Genomic DNA, 23,209 nt, shown 5'->3' with positions numbered 1-23,209 from the left:
ACATATAAGACATAAATACTTTTCAACGAAGTTTTGGACAGATACCTAAGTCTTATGCTAAAGTGTGGTACCAACATGAGCTTACTATCTTTAATGAATGACTATTCCAAGGCTGTTCCTCTGTCTTGTCTCCTTCAGGAATAAAGAATGACTAACACATGGATCCAACATTAGTTCTACCCCATGTCAGTTAGCTCAACTGACATTCAAATCCATGTGAACCATGAAAAAACCTGAAGCTCTTTGCCATATGTTAGACCATGACATGAAAACAATGGGATAGATGAAAAGAGGAAATAAAGATATATGGTATCTTAATTTATCACCTTGCTACCTTTACCGTAGATATGTCCTATATATAAAAAAAAATAGTTAAAGCTTTGGGATAATTGTAGTATCCTGAATTCCAAACTTACTCAGAATTATTTCCCCCTTGTTTATAGGGGAAAAATCTTGAGAAAATCCTTTGCTATCTCTCCCAAATGGTCATTCTTTGGTGAGAGAACTATCACTCATCTGTGTCTCTCTCTCGGTAATTTACTTAAGCCTCTATTACATGAATTAATGTGAGTGTAGGATAAAATGGCCTCAAGCTTCATTTATATGTATGATCTCTAAGGACATAGCACCCAGCATATACGAACACATTAAATAAGCGTTTGTTAGATGAATAAATGCACAAATTAAAAAGAGAATTCCTATTTTCAAAGAAAAAAAAAGAGAAAGAGCAAAGTTTGGTTGTTCTTGTTTTTAATTTTCAGTCTGTGCTTGAATAGGAATATACTGTAATTGTTGACTCAGGTTGCTTTTTTTCTTTTGCTTTAATTAAATTGTCCAAAAAACAATTTCAGAATTATTTTATAAAACAACTATTTTTTTCTGTTAGGGATATGATAAGCTACAGTGTCAATCTCTGGTAAAAATTTATAGCCTAGTTGTAAACCTTTATTTTTGGAAGAAATAATGACAAGTACTTAGTTTGGTAAGTGGCCTGTGTACTGACAAAATACAAAACCCTACATCTGTCAAACACCCATATGTACAAACAAAAAAAAGAGACAACAAAAACTCAGAGAAGAAAACAACATACTATATGAATTGAATGCAACACATTATATGTTGATTTTGGATCCTGGTGTCTTAAACTAGTTTGATCTCATGTACACAAAATTGCCAATTCCAGTTCAGGTTAAGAAAAAATTGGGGACTTTCTAATAACCTCATGTAATTCAAAAGACTTAATTTCATTTGTGAGTGACATTTCTTCCTAAATTCAAAAATAAGATGAGTTTGCAAATCTAGGACAAAAACCGCTGAAATAAGCAAGATGTTATTAAGCTCATATGAGACTTTAATTCTTTGTAGGGATTTGTAAAATTAAGGAAAAGAAAGTTGGTGCTGGATACGAAATTCCCAAGAGAAGTATTTTTGCTTTTGAAAAAAATGAATAAGGAATATTCCTTGCCGAATTAAAAGCTATTTTTTTGCCTATCCTTCTGTGAAAGAATTAGCTGAACCATTGTACTAAACTTTAGCATTTTTGACATATGCATGTGCAAGACACCACTTTATTGCCTATTGGAAGGTAATAAATAACACAGCAGTTCCAGAGCTATAAATCTAGTACAGTTGCCCAGAAAATGCATACAGTGCCAGTAAGTACTAAAAATAGTTCCAAAGAGATTGGATTCTAAAACTGCTTACATAAAAGCTGTTTATTCTGTAGATTGAGGAATGCTGGGCGAAAGACTAAAAATTTATTTCTGAGCTTTACCACTGCTTGATTTATCAAGAACTAACCTGACTTTTAAAAAAAAAATTCTTTTTTTTTTTACTGTTACTGATACATCTTTGGGCCAGAGAAATGCCAGTGTTTATCCATTTGCATAGTTTCAAATGGATAAAACCACAGAGATATGGCTATTTTGGAAAACAATAGGGAAATAAATTTAATATTCTTAATACAAATATAATTGGTACTATAATAAATTTACTTTAATTCCATTAAAAGTTCATTGGTTTGCTATAGGCTGCCTAGAACTACAGAAGAGGATAGCAACTCTTTCTGAAATATTCAACATTGTGATGTCATTTAGATTCTATGCACTATTTCAAGAACATTTCTTTCAGCATTCATTTGTAGCACTGTCAAGGGAAATACAATAAAAAATGGATTACATGTAAAATGACCTGAGCCGTTAGTCACATATTTGACAATAACCTTGAAGTCACCAACTCCCTACCTACTTTAAAGTTATATTACAGAAAGGAAAGTCATGTATTTAAGAAAGTATCAACTCTCTTCGGAAGAAAAGAATTTACATTAAAATATTAACAGCACTGGTGTTAATCTTGGCAAAGCCATGCGCAAGGTTTAAGATATCATACGTTTATTTTATCTATTTGATATTTAGCAAAGACTATTTAATAGAACAATGATATTGTAGCATATGGTTCTTTTTTTAAATGTTAGTCCCAAGAAAAGTAATTCTTTCCATTGACTTTTTTTTCTTTGTTTCATCAGATTTCAACATTAGGAACAGCTTGTTTGTTTTTCCTCTTTGATAAAAGAGTACGTACTCGGGAAGGTCACTGAAAATGGTAGTGTCTTGATACTAACTTCTGTCTTAAAGGATTTTTTGTGGTGATGTATGATAAATCTATCTATTTCCTTTTTTATGGACGTGTGTCATTGTCACTATTCTGTGTCCTCCAACTAGGAGAATAATCAAACTACTTGATTATATTATTTGGAATAAGCATTCAGATTGAAATGTTTAAAAGTGTTAACTTAGGGGCTTCCCTGGTGGCGCAGTGGTTGAGAGTCTGCCTGCTAATGCAGGGGACACGGGTTCGAGCCCGGTCTGGGAAGATCCCACATGCCACGGAGCAACTGGGCCCGTGAGCCACAACTACTGAGCCTGAGCGTCTGGAGCCTGTGCTCTGCAACAAGAGAGGCCACAATAGTGAGAGGCCCGCGCACCACAATGAAGAGTGGCCCCCGCTTGCCACAACTAGAGAAAGCCCTCGCACAGAAACGAAGACTCAACACAGCAAAAATAAATTAATTAATTAAAAAAAATTAAAGTGTTAACTTAAATTCATAATGTTATGGGCTGGAACAAAGGAGATTTTTTTTTCACGTTTAAAATAAATATATTTTATTCCTTGCCAAGAGACTCCATGGAAAAAATAAACAGTATATGAACATAGAAAGCATTGTTAAACAATTTCAATGTACAAACAGAGCCAGAGAAAGTACATCACAGGCTTGATAATATTAAAAAAAAATTTCCACTAGTGCTTAAATGAGAACTAAGAAACTGACACTTGTATCTGTTAACCACTCCACCCCAGCCTCCACTCTGCTTCACAGTGATTGAATCAGGCCAGAGGACGCAGATTCTCTACCTGTGACTTTGGGAGGCAATGGAAACCCCCCCAGTATCAAGCAGGAATCAGGAAGGATACAGAGTTACATGGTGCAGGTGGTAGACTAGCCCGTCATTATCCCATTAAACCTCCCTAATGGCTTGTGAATAGGTAAACAAAAACTTTTATTAACACAGAAAAGTGTTTCTGCCTTGGAGGCTATCATTACTGTAAAAATGTACCTCTAAAAAAATTGTGTAGTTATGTCATTAAACAAGTAATAAACCACTTTTAATTTAAAGTGACATCAACAATTGAACAAATGACATTTGATACCTGAACTGGCAGTTACACTATAACGGAATTATCTTCTGCTAGTACAGTGAATTTGTTGTATACTTCACTGGGCAACATGAAATAAAAGATGCGGTCTGAGAGCATCCAGAGAGCAAGCACAAGCTTCTATACTTACTAAAGTAGAACATCTTTAGCCTTATCTTGCCACACTGTACAACAGTCCCATTTCCTTACCTTGATGTCTTGGTCTGTGAAAGCAAGACAGTTATCTTTTTGACCCTTTCTTAACTGGATATGTAAGTAATCTGTTCCATAACCTTGGTGTCTTGGTTATTTGGGGTATGCAAGACAAAAGGAAAGCACCAAACGTACGGGAAAGAACAGAGCTATACTTCTGTATGTGCAGAGTCTTCAGAAGCTTAACCAGGGGGAAATAATTTTGACTGGGTCTTTGCCATGCAATCTTGAGTGTTCAAAGAGGAGAATAGAAGCTTTTAACTGGTTTTGGGTTGCACAAAATAGCTGATTTTTAGAATTAAAATGTTTGTACTTCTAGGTAAGTTAGACAGTGAGGGGCATATATTGATACATATGAAAACTTCTTGAGTTTGAATATATTTTCAGTCCAAAAACTAAGCAGCAGTAAAAATGTATTTTCCTTGCATTTTAAATCCCAGGAGTGAAGGTACTGGGGAATGTCTGAAGTAGCTAGAAAGTGTCTTATGGCAGCAGTGGTGACTGACCGACACCACTGTTCTCCACGGAGCTGGGCGAGGTGCTCGGACTGTGCAATGCTGTGTTCCCACTTGAGCTTGGGGTCAAGGGTTCATGTCCTTCAGAATTCTCCAGCATTTCCTGAATGAGAGGGGGCATCGAGCCAGGAATTTCCATTTTCAAGGTAATTACACTTTCTGCACCTTTAGCACTGATGCTGTGATCTGTGATTTTCATGAGGATCTTTGGAAACATGTGAGGCTTGCTGGGTCGTCTCTTTCTGATATAAATTTTTAGTGCTTCCAGCAATGGTTCTTGTAGCTTATCTAATTTTGTTGGTTCCTCAAGGTCCTGGCAGTCTCCACAGATCAAGCAGATGGCGCTGAGAAGGCCTGTCTCCGTGTCGTCCATCTCCAGATGTAGGAGCTGGCTGGCGAAGGTGAATACGAGGTCGGTCAGGAGTCTGATCCTGGCGTTGTGCATCTGGGTTCGATTCAGGGTCAGGCCGTCTGAAAATGGCATGGTGTCTTGCTCTGGGGTATACCTGGTGCAAATTCTCAGAATCAGGATGTCCAAACAGGCTGCCTTCAGCAGGGTGATTTGGTTTGCGATGGTCAAGCCGGTGAAGCCTGGTAGATGTTTAGCAAACTCCACGATCTCAATAATGCACTTGGTGGCCAGTTCACTGAATTTGTCCCAGAGGCCCAGGTCCAGTCGGACTCAATGGTCAGCACTGGAATTCCTGTTCCTGAGCCTCGCACGTGCCCAACCTGTGCGTCATGACCGAGTGGGAGGAAACGCCCACCCTACTCAGCGGCTGCTAAAACCCCCGCCCGGGGTGTCTCCTCCAAAGGAGATTTAATTGAAGATATCAGGGTGGTTATATCCATGAGAACAGATGGATATTGAAACAAATCCATTCATCAGTTTCCATTTTTTTTTTCAGTCTATTCTTCACTTAGTTTTGAAAAGCCAGGTTTTGACTTTCAGAAAAAAAGGGAAAATCTTAAACAAATGACTAAATATGAGACATATATAAATGAAACAGAAAACAAAATCTGATTCATTCTACTAATGTCCTACTTAATCCTCAAAGCCCAGAAATCTCCTTTACTCCAAAAAAGGATTTCAGTTTCTATATCATATGGGGAGGCCATTTCTTCTCTGTGTCAGGGTGTCTGAATACTGATTAACTAGATGTCATGATAAAGATGGTGGCAAATTTTCTTGAGAGAAGTCAATGACAAAGTTGTCCAAAGATTACATTCTCTTGGAAATGGGTAATCATTGCAAGAATAGCTCAGATCCTTTGCTCTGTGGGGAATGGAGTTTCAAATGGGCAGTGACTAATAAGAGATGGTTCATTCTAATCGAGGCTTTGCTGAATAATTGGAAGTCATTAATGCTAATGCTATCAATGGATGAACAGACAAATCTTGTGGATGATATATATATTTTTTGTTTGTTTGTATTGTTAGTCACTAAACTTTCATTTGTTAATGAAAGTACCAGATTTTTCAGTGATCTGGTTTTTGAGAGGTAGGTTGTAGCCCAACAGTTGAAGCAGATCATCATGGAGGTGGGGGCAGGGTTTGTTGGAGGATGGCCTGAGAAGGGCAGCAAACCTGGGTCTTTTTTTCCCGTGCACATTTCAGACAGACCAAAGAGTATATTTTTTTTCCCTAATGGAAGCGAAGGATTGGCAACATTAGACATGGCTTTCTGCAGTTCAGACTTTAACTCAAATGCACATTCTTCTTTGTGGGTTAAGACTGGGCAAGGAATGGAGGCCATGGGATAGTTTTGACATGCCTCTGGATTAAGAGATAATTAAAGAGAGAAAAAAATCAGGGCAGACAATATTAGATAATGCCCAGACAAAAGTATCTTGTCCACTGAATCAGAGAAAGCTCCAGGTGAGGCCATTTATAGTCAAAGTTCTTTTCATAATCCAAGGCTTAGCCAGTTGGTACTGACCGTATGGGATATATCTTGAGACATTAAGAGGGCCTTACCTCTTACCTATCCTTTCCTGTTTTAATTTAAGGGGAGGAAGAACTCATCCCTATTTGCTTAAATGTTTTTCTGATTCTATTTTAGAAGGAAGTACCATGTCCTCTGAGATCATTTCTGATTCTTCATTATTGACCATGTTTTTAGCAAGATGGAAACATGAAGCTCAAATTTCACTGATGTTAAACAATTCATGAGTAGCATTTTTAATATCATCAAATAAGTGATTATCATTAGAAAATTCATGATTTTCATCGTCAACAGTATCATCATCATTGCCATTATCCTCATCATATTCATTACCATGATTGTTGTAGTAATTTTCCTCCTCTTACAGTACTACCTCTTCTGTACAACTGGCACTACCAGTTCCACAGGCCAAGACAGGTATCTTTTACAGAAACACAAGGAACCAACAAAGTCAAAATAAATTTTAATATCTATTAAATACATAAGCTATTGCTATCTAAATGAATTATCAGCATAGTAGATGACAAAAATATTTTTGTCACTACTTTCCAATAAAAAAATCATGTCTTCTTCTTAAAGTAGCCCCTCCATAGGAAAAAAGCCATCAGTGTTCTATAAGTATAGCTATATTTATATATTTAAGGAGTCTTAGCCTACTCAAATTTACTAGACATATTTAATATCAGCAAATACTACGCCCCATGACACTGATTCCAGGAGTGATTTAAATTATGTCTGGGATCATTTTGAATCAGGAGAAACAATGATATTTTCAAACTACTAGTAATTTTTTTCCCCCTCAGGTGCACTGAATCACACTTTTTAATCAGGGCATCAATATACTATAATATCTAAACTCCATCCAGAGAATAGTAATGTTTATAAAAGTTCTCCAAAATTAATTAAGGTTATGCCTTGAAAGGCAGAACCAGTATTTTTATGCCATGACATCTAGCAACTATGTCAATCAATGAAACAACTGAAACTTCCAGTCTTATTAAGTTAATCAGTTCTTTACAGACACAGCCAATGACAAACTTAACTAAATTGGTCCCAGTTTCACACATTAAAGCGTAGACATTTTCAGTGACGAATATAGCAGTTTAAATAAGATTATTGTAGGCATACGGTCAAAATATATTTTCATGCCTCACAATACTAAAAGAAAAAACTATAAAATTTAAGAGCTAAAAACAATTGATCATAAATAAACCCATTAGTAAAGACATTGGCTTAATAAATGCTTCTTTTAACAAGATAGCCATACTAGTGCTATCATACAAGGCAAACTGTGTTACATTCATATACTGTATCTTCAAACAGTTCTTAATTTGTCTAATGCTAGAAGATGTTAATTTTTATAATTTCTTATCCTTAACAGTAGCAAATAGTTTTTTTTCAAAGTTTACTATTTTAACATTAGCATTTAACTATTTTAACTAATAATTTTTACACAACCATGAAATCAAATTAAAAAAAATAATGATTTTACTACTGAAAAGAATAAACCTTTCTTTACTAGCTGAGTTCCCACAATTTATAACATTTTACAAACAAAAATACTCATACATATTAATTTTATCCTTCTAATTTTTATTCTAAGATTGGAAATTAATTTGGGCAAAGGACACATTTGTTTCATATAAATATTCAATTTATAAAGTGGATTCATTGCATAAGTTAAGATTTTGTTAGTGTTAACAATAAGTGTATTTTCTTGATATATAATAAAACAGAATAAATATTGAAATACTTTTGTGCAATTAATGAATTGTTTATCCCATCTGAAATTAGAAGAAAACCATCTCTCAAGTTACTTTGCTCTATATTTAGCATAATGTTCCCTTTCTAGTTACATAGATAAGAAAGTAACTTCTACACTGAAAATTAATTATAATATTTTGGAAATTATAAAAAAGCATTATTACTTCATAAAATCTCTATCAAAGGTGCTAATACTTTTTTTGGGGGGGTAGGAGTTTATTAATTAATTAATTTATTTTTGCTGTGTTGGGTCTTCGTTTCTGTGTGAGGGCTTTCTCTAGTTGTGGCAAGCGGGGGCCACACTTCATCGCGGTGCACGGGCCTCTCACTATCGCAGCCTCTCTTGTTGCGGAGCACAGGCTCCAGACGCGCAGGCTCAGTAGTTGTGGCTCACCGGACTAGTTGCTCCGCGGCATGTGGGATACTCCCAGACCAGGACTCGAACCCGTGTTCCCTGCATTAGCAGGCAGACTCTCAACCACTGCGCCACCAGGGAAGCCTGGTGCTAATACTTCTTTATGTGCTAATACTTTTCCACTTATGACTCCTAAAGTTTAAGAAACTGTTCAAATTGCATTTATTGTTTAAACATTTGTGAAGTATTCTCTCATCTGGAAATGGTCATCGTTTGAAGGTTTGGGAAAGTGTTCAAAACATCCTGACTTGTCCTTGGAGTTACTAAAAATAAGATAAATCTGCTCCTACCACACTAGGCTGTGCAAGGGTGGGCTAAAGCAGTAGTTCTCTGCTAAGGAAATTCCAACCCCCTCCCCCACACAGGGGATATTTAGCAAACTCTGGAAATATTTTTGGTTGTCACATCTAAGCAGGAGGGTGCCACGGGGACTTAGTGGGTAGAGGCCAGGTATACTAATAAACTTCCTACAATGCACAGGACAGCCCCCATCCTGTCCTACCCCATCTCACAAGAGGGAATTATCCAGCTCTAAACGTCTATAGTGCCAAGGTCAAGAAACCCTGGGCCAACACACTGAGAATTATGATCCTAAAAGGAAAAGACTAAATTGTATCCAAATGCGAAGTTTTACTCTGAAATCAGTATAACTACAATTATACTTGTAGGATCCAGCAAATAAATAATCAGAAGAGCCTCAGAAATATAAATGGAAAGAAATGAATCACATCTGTGCATTAGAATCATTTGTACAAACATCACTTTTCTATGGCAGTAAGCCGACTATAAACATATTTTCATATAGACTATCTTATCTTGTGGTTAATTGTATTTTTAAAAACTCTGAGATCACCAGTAAGTAATACCTAATTTTATGAAAATATAAATGGTTTAAATGTTTCCAGGAGGAGAAGCTTTTGACTTTATTTGTATGCTAGGCCAGAATAGCAGCAAACTAATTTCTATTTGTGACCAATGGAAGTACTATTTAAAATTTCCAAGGTTTACACAGTAACTTGAAATTATAGGTGGTAAAATCAACACACATTTAAAATGTAATACTTGAAATTAAGTGAATCCACCTAGTGTCTAATGATCAGATCATCTGATACAGAACTGGAGAAATTTGATCTTTGGTTACCAACTAAAATTTTAAAATCAAGTTTTGATTCAGGTTCCAAGACACGTTCTTATTCAATAAGAGCTAAAGCTATAGATGACAAAGAAAAACTGAACATTATGGGAAATATTATATATACATAGAAAACATTATTCTATTTATCTGATATGAATAAATGTCCAACTCTTTATTTTACATTTGTTAATTTAAACATGGTATTTTTAAATTATGTTAAACAATAATTGTTTATTATTTTTAAAATAAAAATGGTGAATATATTTGATTGGTGACAATATCATATGAAAAAACACAGTGGTTTAAACATCTAGGGTTTTGTAGATATTTTCATAATACTATAATTCTTAGAGTTTCATGCATTGCTTACTGATTTATAGATGTACAGTCAGTAAACATATGTTTATGACAAAATATAAGAAATTTTCCACAGCTCACTACATATCTTAATTAATTTGTATCATATTGAAAAATAATGGATAACCCAGTGGACAGTACAGGAAAAAACAAGAGCATGACGGCAGAATTATCACTATTTTCACTCTACCAGAAAGCTGCTCTACTTAAATCCCTTACTTATTATAACAATGCCTTTCCCTTATTCTACTAAAAGAGCTGTCATAGATGGCAAAACATATGACAATTCTTGACAGTTAAGGGTTATAAAATAAATGCTTCAAAGTATAAAGTTAGTAGAAAGGAGTTTTTGGTTTTGCTCTTTTTTGAATTGGGACATTTTCGGGGTTTTACCTCCTTTTTTAATACCTACATTAAATAAAGTTTACCAAATAAGGTCATAAATAAGCAAAGGTATTTTCAGTCCTCGTGCAGCTACAAGTCTTAGTTTAAAAGGGTGAGATGAGGGGGACAAAAAGAGGTACAAGTTTAACCATAATAGGAAAATACTGTGCATTTGGAAAGTCACGTCTTGATATGATTTTTAGAATAAAATGTTCTCAAAATCAAGTTCTAAACTATAATGTACACAAATACATTCTGTAGCATTAATAAGTTACTTTGATTAAAGGATGATAATTGGGCAATGTGGTAAAAGAAAATTATTTTTTTATCTTGACTAAGAATTAATGTAAAGGTCTTATATGCCAAAGCCAGTATAATATTACATTTCCCCTCTGGAAATCAAAGCAGAACTTAAAATTGTTGGTATCCACAGCCTCTGTACGTTTTCACAACCTCAGTAAGCCAATAGTTAGAAGAAAAATGGTTTAAGGGAACATGTACAACTACCAAAAAATCTGCAAAGTGAATGTAGCTACATCAAAATAAATTGTTAAAAGAGGAATCTCTTTATCAATGATTGAGGTTTGTGATACCTAGAAAGTCCAATTTGAAATTCCCTTTAAAAATCCCTACTATTCTAAATAAACACACCAGTTTGCTTTGACTATCTTCTTAGAAGGGGGAAGATGCTGCTTCTTGTAAAATATCCTATATATAATAAAAACCAAGGACAAAGCTGCTACAACACTGATCAGAACTAGAGGGGATTTTACTAATAACAGGAAAAAACATCTAATGGAGATGTGAGTTTATCCAATCCCATGAATAATTCTGGAATTTAAAGAAGTTTTCTGGGAGACTTTTTTTAAATTGAAGTATGGTTGATTTACAATACTGCATTAGTTTTAGCTGTACAGTCTGGGAGTCTTGACATACATTTGCTGAAGTAGAAAATTTCTAGGAAATATTTTTAAAGTATTTTGGAGAAAAAAGGTAATGGGAAAAGATATGATTCACTTAAATCTGATTATTAACCATAGAATAACAAAGTATTGACTACAGTTTAGAATGAATAATTTATATAGAATTATGATCAATTACTTTCATGCACATAATAGCAAGGACAAGAAGCCTGAATATTAAAGTGATGCTCAAATTATGTTTTGATTATCAAACTATAATTTAATGTAATCACAATTTCTCAAAAATTTGACAACCTTGGGATATATATTTTTGAAGTATAGCAAAACCCTATCAATGATAGTAGACTGGTAAACATTTAATAAATACTGGTTTTAACTTCTGAAAAAGACATTCTTCTCTGATCAAAATCATTTGTGGGAGGAGATATGGGGATATATGTATACATATAGCTGATTCACTTTGTTATACAGCAGCAACTAACACAATATTGTAAAGCAACTATACTCCAATAAAGATGTTAAAAATAAATAAATAAAATAAAAGCAGGTACTAAAAAAAAATCGTTTGTGATTTGGTAAACTACCAAGAGGTGGAAGAAAAACAATTAATATAAAGTTAAGGAATCTAATAATAAGCAATTTTCATTTTAAAACATCATTACTCTAAAATCAAATGTATACTATTAAACCATTGGATTATTAAACTAGCTGAACTCTATACCACATTTTGTATTTAACTTGATTTTTATTACCACCAGAATTATTAAGTTTGTAGTGATTGCTATTAACTCTATTACCTAGATACTTGAATCTAATTCAATTCTTTTTATTAGGGACTATACTAAAATATTCAAGCTATCTCTAAGAATTAAAGGCAAGTTTCAAAATAAACATACTTGAAATGTGTTTACTAATTCATTGAATCGCTTTGCTTTTCATGAATAATGTCATATAAAAGAACAGTAATCCTGATATGCACAATTGACTTTTAAAATAGAATTCTGCATCATATCTGGTTCTATGAGTCAAGGCATATAGGACAGTTAGGGGGTGAAATTTAAATTTATCTTTAGAAAAATGATTAGCTCAACTAGAATAGGATATGGGCACTCTTAAGTCACCATCAGAATACACCTGATATATATATATACAATATATAATATATATCTCCTGATGGTGACCTAAGTGCCCATATTTATCTATCTAAAAATATATATTTATATTTAGTATGTATGTAAAAAAAAAGTTCAAAACGCTGAATGAAGTCCAGGCAAATCCATGAAGAAAACCAAAACATATGATGCAAAAATAATTAAATGATTATTGGTGACATCATGTTTTTTAATGTTGGTGAATGGAGAAACAACAGAGTACAATTTGATACTGCATCCAAGTATCCATTATTATTCTCAAATCAGTATAATGGAGGAAAATATAAACTGTTCTTTTAAAAGTATTTATGAAAAAAAAAAAAGTATTTATGAAGAATATGTCCATGCAGATAAAATCACTATTCTTCTCTTACAAAAACCACTCAAGGCTCTTATCTACAACCTAATTTTTAGTTCGAAAAGATGTGCAAGAGGTTCTCTAACTCATCAACTGTTTAGGCTATACTCAAATGGCCTCTAGATAAATAGGTACTCAGGGAAAACAGTGTAGAAAAGGAGAAATGGGGTAACACATTTAACTTCTTAAAACCTTAATTGTTTAGAACCTTGGCCAGAGGCTAATCCCTCCTAATTTTTGTGAGTCAAAGCTTGGAAGCAAAGGACAGATAGCCTTCATATATTTAAATAATGATTAAGGAAATCATATGTCCAAAATAAAAGAATTTTTAATGAAATTACATCTGCTTTTCATGCCATTCTCTTGCCTGTTTAGCTTTAGTGAACACTACATGAGATGAACAATGCCAGCTCAGAAAAGGATTCACCCTACATAAATTTGATGATAGCATGTCTGCTGCCAGATAATTCTTCACAAGCCAATCTTTTGCCAATTGAGCTAACTCAGAATTGTTCACCTGAGAATTGTTCAGCTAAAATAAATGGAGAGTCCAGTTTGTGTTAGTGCAAGTAATAGTTTACTTCATTAATATGCAGGAAGTGGCAGCTTTCTGGCTCAAGGTAGTTCAGACCTTTAGGAAGAATAGGAAACATAAAATGGCAAAGAAGAAATTAGACATTTTGGGTTTTATGTATTGTGACCATATATTCTTGGTCCCTGTTTAATTATTAAGAGGTGCCCTTTCACTTTTAAACTTGTCCTTATTTGGAGGATAAATTATGTGGTTAGCCTCATTTTATACAACAAAAGTAAATAACAGAAAACCAGGTGAGGATAAAATAGAGGCTAAAACATATATATACACAAAGATATGTATAAGGCACCTAAAGATAATTCTCTTTTTAATCTACAAATTGAATCTGAACTCTACAGGTCAAACCGTTTGTCCACTGTGTCTGTGGAAATCATTTGAGAAAGCAACACTTAAAGTAACTACAAATATTGCCTAAGCAATAATCAAAATAAGCAGTTATCTTTTAAAGCAACTAGGACAGCAAATCCAGTTATTTGTGAAACAGAAATTGCTAATGTGTGAAATCATAGAGTTATGCAGTCAGTTATGTGCGGGGAAAAAAAATCTTCCAATATCATAGTAACACAAAATACAAAAGCTGTTGTCAGTCAAAAGAATTGTGGATAACTCATTGTGGCAATGCACTGCAAATATGGGTGAATCAACTATCACTAACCCATTGGAGCAATTAAGTTTAAGAAAGCTTAACAATTGTGGCAGATGAAACAACTGTCAGTAAACTGTGTAGCAAACCATGAAGATACTTTGAAATAACTCTTGAGGTTATCTAAAACAATAGTTTGTTTACTTATAGCTGAATCTAATTAATACACTATGCCTTAAAATGGGGAAACAATACAAAAATAATTGCTTAACCAAATACCACAGTTGTCTCATAATATCAGGGAGCTATTTGGTAAAATGCTATTTTTACACTAATCAATACTCAAATAAGGCCAGCCACTAGATTGTAGGGTATGTAGAAGATTATCTCAGACAGGAGTCAATTTTTTGCCTCAAACCTTTAACAGTCTAGATTACAGAAGGCCAGACATAGTTAAAATGAGATTACTATTTACAAAATACCAAATAAAACAAGTGGAGAAAAATTTTAAGTTACTTTAAACTACTTAAATTTGCCATAGTATGATTATATTTGTGTAGAATATATAGCCCAAGAAGTCATGTCTATTAGATAACAAAAAATCAGATTTCTAAGAGTTAAAGGGATTAAAATGTCAGTTTTATTAATCTAGCTATTTTGCATGTAAACTGGTTTTCTATGTGAGACCTCTAGCTTTATAAAAATCCGTTCGTTTTACCAATTAGGTATTTGATCTAAAGCATCATTTGAAGGACTAAAGCAAAACTCGAGGCAGCTAAATATGCCTGAAAACTCAAGACGGGTTTTCTGGAGAAAATAGATTTCAGAGAAATGTCTAGAATCCTAAAAGCTCCAGATGGATAAGCTAGTTCAGCCTATATAGAAGCCATCCAACAATGTTTCAACTCAGTGCCATATATATACCATCCCCAATGAGGAAATTTTCACTTTTCCAGTCCCATGAGTACTTCTAGTTAAAGATACATTCCCACACCACTACAATGGCTTCCAAAGGCTTAAATATGATAGGATGGTCATTGCTACTTCTTCGACTTAGAAAGTTCTAGACTGGTTTTGGAATCTAGGATAATGAGGTATTTGAAGGGGTGATATGGTTTTGAAGAAAATGCTATGGCTATCTGTAGCTGGTCCTTCAGGAATCACTTTCCTCAGAGTAAAATTAAAAGATTTGAAGGCCTCCTGAAACTCACAAAATCTGTTAAATATTTAAGTCCTCAGAGAAAAAGCAGTGTGACACCACTAAATGAAGTCAAGAATATAATAATCAAAATCAGAATTTTATAGTTTTTTTGTGTATTCAACCAATCTAAGTAGCCTTCATTTCATATTTACTTATGGAAGGGAGTTGAATACCTAAGTTAATCAAATATTCATTACTTTGTATAATCTAAACACGATTATATTTTCCTACTTTTTGATAGCTATATGCACTCTCACATTCATCCATACAATCATTCAGTGACTTCAATAATGCACTATGTTCAACTAAAATTAATCTATAAAGTTCTACACTTCTTTATTTATAATCCATTAAATTGTTTTTTTTTTAATTTTTTCATCCCTGGATTGTTTAGAGCATCACTTTGTTCTTCTGTTAACTATTTATTTCATTATTTTCCTTACTGACAGCAAAGCTCTTCTTGTCCCTGACTAAGCTACTTTAAATGGATGCTTCTAAGCAAACTCTTGTGCTCAGTGAATATAAGGGCCCCCTCCTAAACCAGGAAAACATACTAGTATCCATGAAAGTGTAGTTCTAGCAAATATCCTGCTGCAAAAATGACTTTTAAAACCTATTTAATTTAGAATGATTAAAAATTTAAAAATTCAAATTTGTTATTATATATCTCTCCTACAGAATCCACTGCAGAAAGACAATTTTGACCAACTTACAAGAAAAGAAATAGGAAAATAGAAAAGAGTTCAGTGTGAAAAAGAAAAGACAAGATAGGACATCTAATTTTTTAAAATGACATATGAATGAGATGTAAATAAAGCAATTCCAGATGGTAGAAGCTGTATATGAGAAAGTATTCACATTAGCAATATCATAGTCATATGGAGGGCCAGGAGGAGGGAAAGACAAATGAGGAGAAGGAAACATTTGATTCAAGAGACAAGTTAAAGAAGGTAAATGGAAGTTTGTTTTAAATTGAACTAAGTCAAGAAATAAATGTGGAGCCAGCGGCACTGATTGAGAAAGAGAAAAATGCTGTCATATATTCCTCTGTATACATATATAAAATATGTGTGAAAAGTTTAGGTTGTAAAATAAGGTTTTTAAAGAGTATAGAGCATAATTTTAGAAAAGTTGGAGGAGACTACAATCTTAAACCAGAGAGCAAAACCCGTAACTACTGTTTATAAAACACTTTTTTTCAAGGCACTCAGCAAATTTTATGTATTTTTCTTATTTCATTAATTTTTATAATATCCCTGCCTGTTAGATAAAGATAATTTTATTTTCACCATTATATAGAAGAGGAATTGGAGGCATAGACGACAAGTTTAAGAATTAAGATAATAGAAGGACTTATGTAATTACCACCACTAGCACAGGAATTAACATTTTCATCAAAAAGATTTTATTTCCAGTCTTGAAATTGTTTTTCAGATAAATGTTGGCAGAAAGTATCACTGCCACAATTGCAGACCTAGTAAAAAATAAAATATCATGAATTAATGAGAGTGCTGGGTGAAAATCTACTGAAAGTAGATTGGGAAATTTTAACTTGTCTGAAACTGTGGACACTTAAATATAATTCCATGTTCTTAATGTCAGAATGACCAATTCAAGACAAAATGTTCTTTTAATACAATAAATGTTTTCTTCCTTACTATCATTAGTGTAGAAATATATTCCCCATAATGCCTTGTTATTAAGCTCCCTGGGGACAGTGACTATTTTTCAAACGTATTTTTATCCCTCGAGACTTTGTACGCTGGGCACTCATTAAGTATATGTTAAATTTAGATGACTGGAATTAGACTAAGATGTTAGTTGGTAGTCAGTTACCGTTACAACTAAGAAAATAGTAGAACAGCTTTCCATTCTTTAGAGCTTTACTTCATTCTATTGGAGAAGCTTAAAATAATGGAGTTCTATATTTAAAATAAGCAATAGGATAAGATATGTTCATGAGAACATCCTCCATAAAATAAAATTCCTGGTTAAGTGAGATCTCAAGGACAAATGTAAATTAGGTGAGATAACCTAAAACCTCATTTTACGCATTCAACTTTTAAAACTCCTTGTTTTGTTGAATAAAACAAAGTTTAAAAGTAGTTTTTTCAAAAGGTTTTTTATTTCTATTTCCTATTCTATAACCTTGTATTACTTTTCTTAGTTTACCTGCAAGTTTACAGACATCTACATGCAGCAATTAAAATATAAACACTCTTTCACTGTGTTAAAAATAAAGCAATAGGTTTCTTATGACTGATTATCTAGAATTACATCTTACATTTCACAGCAAATGAAAAATATATGGACAGCTATAGTTTTATTGTTTTAGTTGCTAAAAGACACATTTCTGTGTGCTTGCATGTGGATATTATATTTTGATGCACTGAGCTCTCTAGTAATGAATATTTAACTTTTTACGAAGAAAAACAACCATTATCACATAATTGTGGAATAATATTGGTGGAGATATATTAATTTCTGCAAGCAAAAGACCAATGTATAAAGAACACTTCAAAAATAGTTATTTAAGCTCTGTGTTTTAAAATTAAATTGAACTTAATACTTTCCTTCCTCTGGTACCTTCTATGTTCATTCAGAAACTAAGACACTTCAACAAAGATATACTGAAATTTAATTTGTGGTCAAAGCAGTTTATTTTCTCTATTATGCTATTGAATTATTCACACTTTTTTACTGATTTATGAAGATGACTAAACTGATAAATGTGAAGGGAGAATACTAATTTCTTTTGTATTTGATTTTGAAGTGAGAACTATTTTTCATATGCATTTTATATTTTTTGATAAAGAATAATTTCTTCAAAATTGGTCCAAATTCACATAAAAGCATAAAGCATAAAGCTTGGTAAAAGCATAAAGCTATTTAAATTATTTTATTGATTGAATTAAGTCAAAATCAGAAATTTCCCCCCAAATGACCTTATTGCTTTTATCATCACTTCTGAACAAGATGTTATCACCTCTGGTACAAAAGTTTTACCAATCCATCATTTTTTTTGGTCTAAGATTGAATGAAGGATCATAATTCAGTTCACTAAGAGTGTTGTTATACAGTCAGTATAATGTATAGATCAAAAAAATAATTTATGCTGAACTAACTACACACATTGGAATGTTTATTATCTCAGATTATTAGCATCGATCAGAATTATGGGAGCCAAGTAGATCTGTATAACCAAACCTCATGTTTTCATGAAAGAGTTCTATAATTTTGTCATATAATTAAATATATATTTAATAGATTTTAAGTCTTTCCCTTTGGCAGGCACAAAATTAAACATAAAATTGTTTCTTATTTAGATACAGTGAACAATGGAATAACAGATCAATAAACCTGTGCCTAATAATAATCCATGTAAAATTTAGCAGTATTTCTTATAGCTAGTTGCTATTATCAGGTCAAAGGGCAGATTGTGAGTAAATTAATCAAAGTTGGGGACATACATTTGCTCTTCAGAATCTTAGTTTATAAATTCTAGAATTGAGCTATCTAAAATGTCCTACATATATGTGTTGCATGTGGGACTATTAATAACACGTGTATTTAATGAAAGGCATTAGTGGACTATATTAACCAGGCCTCTGATAATAGCAATGAAGTCAAAAGTTACTTAATCCTATTAGTGTCACACTCTCATTGTAATAAGACCTGACAACATTAATAAAGATCCATTTATGAAGAGAATGAGTTTTATGTTGTCATTTTTCCCCACTGGAGGTACACTTTGATAATAACCCCTAGCTTTCAGGGACCTAACAGTCATTTGACTGTCACCTTTTTTACTTTTTAGCACAGATCAAAAATGTTAATCTGCACATCATAGAATTCAGAGAATATAAAATCAAGTTATCTTAAAGCTGAAAGGGTGAACTTCCAAATAAAACTTCATTTTATAGTTGAAAACTGAGAAAATCATTATATTCAAACTCTTCTGAATATCTTTAGAGGCAGCTTTGCTTTCTAAAGCAGTTAAATACATTGTTTGTTATAGCATATTATGTATATTATAGCATATTATAACATTGTTATAGCATATTATGCCTGCAATGGCATTAATGAATTTTACTCACTCCTCCTGATACTACACACTACTTTGATCTATTGATACATATGATAAAGAAATATTAATTCCTTTAGAATAAAAAAGTTTGCTTGCTCTTTAGCTCCGCGATATATTATTTGATGTCTCATTCTTGGCAAGTGTATTCAAGGTTACTAAATCTAATGGTAGATAGAATTTTCACAATTTGGATTTTCTAATCCCAGATTTCAAAGCAAATCTAAGTCTAACCTAAGTTTCATAAATCCAAACTCTTGATCAACAGGCAATATGTTTAGTTCTCATTTAGTTTTTAAAGTAAAAACCAAATATATCTTATTTTAAACAAAATAGAAACAAGGTCCCAAACTTTGATTATGTGAAAAGACTCTGGCCAAGATTAATTTTTTTTGAGGTGGATGTAAAAGATGAGGATGCTTTATGAGATGGGCAAAAATGTGTGAGGGCTTTGAGTCGGGTCACGAATCTGAGAAAAATTTGACCTTCACGCTCTGTCAGCACAGTCAACCTTTGAAACATTGTCATGCCTGCCTCAAGGGGACCAATCAACACACTGCCACTGGGCTAGTATAGAAATATTATTGCTGATATATGTGAGGGAAGATGAAAATCTGAAGCAGAAAATGAAGACATATGCAACATCATTACACAAACTAATTTCCCCTGAGTTCCAACCATGGAAAGAAGTAGATCCCTGTGGTTTATATCCATATCCTGAGTCAGATTGGGTGCTTGAAGTATATTTCTATTTGTGAATGTACTAGCTTCCCAGACAACAGACTTAGAATATGAAAAAAAGCTTTATAAGTAACAGGCTGTCAGAATAATAAGGTGGAAGTTAGAAAGACATTGTAACTTTCTACTCCTGGACAACAGCTCTGTCAAATACTACTAGGGCTCAGTGGTATATATTTATTAGATAGATGACACATAGATGCAGTTAATTATATATATAGTATACAATATGTATGTAGGTATAGTGTACACGTAGTATATACTATATACCATGTATAACATATATTTTAAAATATATTATTTAATAACATTTAAAAATTATATGTTTATAATATATATATAATATTTATAATATATAAAAATGGCATATATATACACACATATATATATGTGTGTATAGAGAGATATATATATAGTTATAGATCTTTAGCATAGCTAGTCCAAATTAAGGGAAATTATATCAGAATATCATGGGGAATTCTCATTATACCATGTCTTTACTTGAGACAGGGAAAAGGGAAGATTTCACTTCTGGATATTATTTTAAGTGGCAATTCACATCAAAAACTTTTATAGATGAAGCTTTTTTTTTTCTTTAGAGTAACCTAATCTCTCAAAAATTTGAAAATTAACCTTGCCAAGATCATGTGGATAAGTTTTATTTTACCATAATTTTCTTTGTACTAAGCAGAATCACTTGGTAATCATGTTATTCATTCATTCCTCACTTTCTTTTTACTTTGTCTTTTTTCATTTTCTTCTTCTTCCTTCCTGTTATACTTGCTGTGATCCTCACCCTCAAGGTTATCTATCTGTCTCTTTCTGTCAATCAAATCTAAGAGTCAGAAGACCTTATTCTGGTTCCCAATTTACTAGTCATATGATCATAAACAAAACAAATTATTACCCTGAAATGCAATATCCAAATTTTTAAAGTGTGTAATCATAATGCTTTCCTTGTTTATGCCAAAGCACACCTAATATCATGAAATGCATAAATGAAATTAAAATATTTATATATTAATTTTTTGAAGATCAATATTGTATGTTTTGTCTTATGTTACATTTTATTATATACATTTTGATACATTTATCAAATACCTTTATTTTCAGTTAATTATCTTGTTAATTAACATAGATTTGTTAATAGCAAGACACTTTCATGTGTAAATTGACCTAATTTTTCCTAGAATTTTTCCCTATATCTCCCCCTTCTCTCCCTTCGTTATCTGAACTTTTCATATAAATTTTATATTTCCTTAGTTAAGATAAACTGTGATTTTGTTATTCTTGTCTACTCAACAAAAATAGAACAAGTTAACATTAATTAAATTCTCAACCTATTCTGCAGGAAAGATCTTTTAAAATAAATTAGTATGGTTGGCCTACTTACTTTCAAATTATAACACTTTTTAAAATTTATGGATGAATCATAACATGTTTCTTTTTTTAATTTTTATTTAACCTCCCTATCCCCCCTCCCCCAGTGTACATACCACTTTCATGACAGGACCTTTTTGCAAGTCAAAGTGCACTCAGTTAACCCATGAGATGGCCCTCTGCAAGCCCAGGGCTATGCTTTGTGTTCCATAATTATTATTTTTAACAAGCAGTCAGGACAGTATTTGCCCATTGGGCCATACAAATGCCCCAGTACTTAGGTACATCACTTTTGGCTTATCACACATTCTAAAACAGAATGAAATTGTAGAGCATGTCTATTTCTAAGACTCATCTAAGAACCTCTAGTGAGCCTGTCTTTATGTCACTTGCTGATAATCTTTCAAAGAAATTCAAATGAAAATAGATTTTAACAAACCTAAATTAAGCCAGTGGGTTTATTTTTTTTTTTTTAATTTGAATTTGTTAAGCAGCTTTCAAGACAAATCAGAAATTTCTTGGAAGTTCATTAAGCTGCCCTGAGGGAGACATTACAAAATTATTCTTTCAGTAAAGCACTGCATTTCAAAATAACACATTTGTCAGGATTGTTGGGTGGAGAGACCCTATTACTAATTCCTGATTTAAATTTCGTAAGGTCCTATTTTGATTTGAATCTGTCAATTTTTATTTTCCAAATAAATTGCTTTTCTTTGTTTAGGCTGTGCTCTCCAAAATAGTAGCCACTTACCACAGGTGGCTATTAAAATTAAGATTAATTAAAATCAAAAATTCAGTTCCTTGGTAATAGTAACCACATTTCAAGTAATGAATAGCCACATGTGGCCAGTAGCTACCATATTGGATACCACAGATAATAGAACTTCCGTCATCACTGCTGGACAGTGTAACTGTCCAGTCATCTACTGGACAGTGTAACTTTAGAGATAGTATCCACTCTGCTATGCAACTTACTGTTTAAAGTAATAAGCCTCACATTTCTATAAACAGTCAAATGTTTCAATGCATCTCGAAAAACCTTCTATGCAGGTGTATCTACCCTCTACTTAGTGCTTATTCTTCCCAATTCTGCCCCTGTGAAATTTATATCATCAATCTCATATTATGACTGGAGAAACTAAAAGTAAGAAAGATTAAGCTGAAGGTGGCTTGTCTAGTCGGTGGTAAGCACAAAATTGTGATCTATATCTTTCTGACTTCTGCATATTTTTGCATTTCATCAGATAAGGAGACACTATTGCAAGGACCTTACTTAGAAATGCTTATTTATAAATCATACATCTGTTTTCAGTTTTTACTTCTTATATTCACACACAAATCTGCATTTCACTTGAAATCACTCAAAAGATCTCCAGAGTTCGATTTCTGAATGTATTTATAAACAAATATATCTTCACAACATATCAGCTTCATCTGAGCAGTTTTCCAATATTACACAACCTCCATGCTAAAACCTTCAGATGATATTCATCAAAATATCTTATTTATGTGTTCTTTGAATAATTTTAACATTGGTCATTATGATAATCATAATCTGGTAATGCATAGTCAGAAAATGTTTATAAAACTTTGAAAATTGCTTCACCATATCTATATTATACCTGCACATTTGTTCTTTTACACATTTGCCAAGATCATTCAAGTGCATTGTACTATATCACATACCCCAATCTGAGTTTTCTACTACTCTATGTACCATATAGCCAATTAAAAATATTCTCCCATTCGCTTGATAAATGCAGTCTCTCTGCACA

The 23,209-nt window shown here is 32.9% G+C and overlaps 1 protein-coding gene and 1 pseudogene across 9 annotated transcripts in view; both read right to left on the bottom strand.

The window, feature by feature from the left end:
* Positions 1 to 23,209, bottom strand: part of PCDH11X (protocadherin 11 X-linked) — a gene marked incomplete at both ends in the record, with an annotated part of 710,965 nt that overhangs the window by 671,010 nt on the left and 16,746 nt on the right. The window lies entirely within an intron of this gene.
* Positions 4,390 to 23,154, bottom strand: LOC309978019 (retinoic acid receptor beta-like; annotated as a pseudogene). Its single transcript has 2 exons — positions 23,121 to 23,154; positions 4,390 to 5,153 (listed from the first exon to the last, which is right to left on the bottom strand). The product of its transcript is annotated as a retinoic acid receptor beta-like (transcript).

Source organism: Leucopleurus acutus (genome assembly GCF_964270905.1).
Source record: "Leucopleurus acutus genome assembly, chromosome: X".
NCBI lineage: Eukaryota > Metazoa > Chordata > Mammalia > Artiodactyla > Delphinidae > Leucopleurus > Leucopleurus acutus.
The sequence above is the reverse complement of the archived record's forward strand: the minus strand, read 5'-3'. Positions and strand labels throughout refer to the sequence as shown.